Source organism: Bufo bufo, chromosome 1, assembly GCF_905171765.1.
Source record: "Bufo bufo chromosome 1, aBufBuf1.1, whole genome shotgun sequence".
Lineage (NCBI taxonomy): Eukaryota > Metazoa > Chordata > Amphibia > Anura > Bufonidae > Bufo > Bufo bufo.
This window is the reverse complement of record NC_053389.1, coordinates 257,842,817-257,846,504: the sequence shown is the minus strand read 5'-3', so window position 1 is coordinate 257,846,504 and position 3,688 is coordinate 257,842,817. Positions and strand designations below refer to the sequence as shown.

The following is a 3,688-nucleotide window of genomic DNA, read 5'->3' as shown; positions in this document are numbered from 1 at the left end:
TAAGGGGTGCAGACTGGATGGTATTGGTTGGCACGCTGGCAGTGGAATAATAAAGGATTCCATCTTATTGGTATTGAATTACATTTACAACTGATGAATAAATAAATAAAACCAACGCAGCCTAAGTCATTTTCAGAAACACTGTTCCTAGTGCATGAGCGTTTGCCATGTCTCTACCTATGCTTGACTCACAGGACAGTGGCGGAGACCCCGCAGGATGAGGGTTTTATATGGCTTTGACATCACAGGGGATGGCTATCTTCGGATTTGTTGGCTGCTCGACAATATGGGTGATCTCACATTCCTGGGCTTCTTAGTTTCGCTTTGTAACACGTGCAGCCGCCATTTTAGGAAAAACGAATTTGTTACCACGAAGTGCAAGTAAATTCAGATTCATTGCAAATGGATGTTTTCCTAAACTTCGTACTGAATTCCGCTTCGAAAACTTCACTTTGCTCAACACCACCCAAATCTATAGGTCTACTGCTACGTCTGTTATACAAAATTACTCTTTGGATCTGTGTATGCCTCCACTTCTTCTGTCTCTTATGTAAGCCTCTCTGAAGCAGTGTCTGCCAACTTTTGATTCAACCACTAGTGACAGACTAGTGAAAGGTATTAGAAAATTATTATGGGATTAAGACAGAGAATATTAATTTGATCTCAGGAAACATGTTGGTTCGTTGTCCTGGGTGGATAGTTCAAGAAACGCAGCTGCGAGGAACGTGCTGAACAATGACAAGATTTGTGCTGTAAATGTTGCAAACTGACTGTGACCCTCAAATGAATTATCGTCACTAATTAAGAGATTATCTTGTGATGATCATTTTAAGCTACAGAAATCGAGTTGATTGTAATATACAATACATCCAGTGTGGTAAAAAGACCCGAGTGTGTGCCACATGATGTGTACTGCTACTGAACATAAAAAGATGAAGGGTGAACAACCATGGTCTTGATGCACAAGGTAATAGATATCATATACCGCACTATCCACTAGCTAAGGCCAGTCTTTTATCCATACTATGGAACCTCCCTTTTTATATTTAAATATCAGAAAATTTATATTGAGCTATGAGATAGAAAGATAGATGGATAGATAGACAGATAGATAGACTCTTTGAGAGCTGCATCGTTTTTTGATCACTCATTTTGTTTTTTGATTATCCATTTGGCCTATTGCCTATGATCTGGGAGGGATTGCTTCTGACAGTGCTGATGTGTTTCCTGATAGATAGATCGATAGATAGATAGACTATTATTTGGCTCCAGTCTTGTTTTTCATAATAAAATCCTGTAAACTTGCATGACGTCATGATCAGGAAGGAGTCCTATGTGCACAAAAGTGTGATGGAGGAGCTGAAACACATCATAAATTACAGTGAAGTCACAAAAGAAGATGATGCCCTCTGGCCCCCTCCTGACAGAGTTGGACGACCGGAGCTGGAGATTGTGATCGGCGATGAGCACATTTCTTTCACAACTTCAAAAATCGGCTCTCTTATAGATGTAAACCAGTCCAAAGACCCCGAAGGACTAAGAGTTTTCTATTAACTGGTTCAGGACCTGAAATGTCTGGTCTCCAGTTTCATTGGTCTTCACTTTAAGATTAAGCCCATCTAAGTCTTGGGAAGGTGGATGCACATTGTATTGTATTTAGATTAAGTGTTTCTCCGACGCTGGTTGTATGTATGACATCTTTTGTTTTTATAGATCTGACTCATTTAAATAAATTATAAAAATTTTCCTTATTATATAATCCTCAGTGTTCATAAATGGCTAAAAAATCTTAAGAAAGTTGTGAAATGGTTCATCATTTCACAACTTTGGCAGTAGTTTACTACTGATTGTAGCGAGCCCAGGAGAGATTATGATTGGTTGTAGCAATAATGGAGGTGGTAGTTATTTACTCTGATGCTCACCTGGGCCTGGCAAGGACACAACTTTTCTTCCCAACCCTACTGTGAAACAAATATGTGTTTGGACATTACATACATCACTGCAAAATATACAGTATAATACAGCACCACATACCTCATCCATCCAGTGATGTCTCCTGTGATGTAGACTTTCCTCAATGTCTTCATTCGGAGATAAGACCGCCATGATACCTTCTTTCAGCTGCGTCTCATCTCTGCAGAGTTTTATTATTATTAGTTATTATTATTATTATATATAATGGCCCCCTCTGTATAATATATAACGGCCCCCTCTGTGTAATGTATAATGGCCCCTTTGTAATATTAGGATATATAATGGGCTATTATATATCCTAATAATACGGAGGGGGCCATTACATATTATAATACTACTGGGGGGTTCATTATATATAATAATTATACAGAGAGGCCATTATATATACAAACCGGATTCCAAAAAAGTTGGGACACTAAACAAATTGTGAATAAAAACTGAATGCAATGATGTGGAGATGGCAAATGTCAATATTTTATTTGTAATAGAACGTAGATGACAGATCAAACGTTTAATCCGAGTAAATGTATAATTTTAAAGGAAAAATACGTTGATTCCAATTTTCACAGTGTCAACAAGTCCCAAAAAAGTTGGGACAAGTAGCAATAAGAGGCTGGAAAAAGTAAATTTGAGCATAACGAAGAGCTGGAAGACCAATTAACACTAATTAGTTCAATTGGCAACATGATTGGGTATAAAAAGAGCTTTTTAGAGTGGCAGTGTCTCTCAGAGGCCAAGATGGGTAGAGGATCATCAATTCCCACAATGTTGCGCAGAAAGATAGTGGAGCAATATCAGAAAGGTGTTACCCAGCAAAAAATTGCAAAGACTTTGCATCTATCATCATCAACTGTGCATAGCATCATCCGAAGATTCAGAGAGTCTGAAACAATCTCTGTGCGTAAGGGTCAAGGCCGTAAAACCATACTGGATGCCCGTGATCTCTGGGCCCTTAAACGACACTGCACCACAAACAGGAATGCTACTGTGAAGGAAATCACAGAATGGGCTCAGGAATACTTCCAGAAACCATTGTCAGTGAACACAATCCACCGTGCCATCCGCCGTTGCCAGCTGAAACTCTACAGTGCAAAGAAGAAGCCTTTTCTAAGCAAGATCCACAAGCTCAGGCATTTTCACTGGGCCAGGAATCATTTAAAATGGAGTGTGGCAAAATGGAAGACTGTTCTGTGGTCAGACGAGTTACGATTCGAAGTTCTTTTTGGAAATCTGGGACGCCATGTCATCCGGACCAAAGAGGACAAGGACAACCCAAGTTGTTATCAATGCTCAGTTCAGAAGCCTGCATCTCTGATGGTATGGGGTTGCATGAGTGCGTGTGGCATGGGCAGCTTGCATGTCTGGAAAGGCACCATCAATGCAGAAAAATATATTCAGGTTCTAGAACAACATATGCTCCCATCCAGACGTCATCTCTTTCAGGGAAGACCCTGCATTTTTCAACAAGATAATGCCAGACCACATTCTGCATCAATCACAACATCATGGCTGCGTAGGAGAAGGATCCGGGTACTGAAATGGCCAGTCTGCAGTCCAGATCTTTCACCTATAGAGAACATTTGGCGCATCATAAAGAGGAAGGTGCAACAAAGAAGGCCCAAGACGATTGAACAGTTAGAGGCCTGTATTAGACAAGAATGGGAGAGCATTCCTATTTCTACACTGCGTGCAGAATTATTAGGCAAATGAGTAT

The 3,688-nt window shown here is 40.0% G+C and overlaps 1 pseudogene; it reads left to right on the top strand.

The window, feature by feature from the left end:
- Window positions 1-1,314: 1,314 nt before the first annotated feature.
- Window positions 1,315-1,623, top strand: LOC121006248 (annotated as a pseudogene).
- The last annotated feature ends 2,065 nt before the right edge of the window (window positions 1,624-3,688 follow it).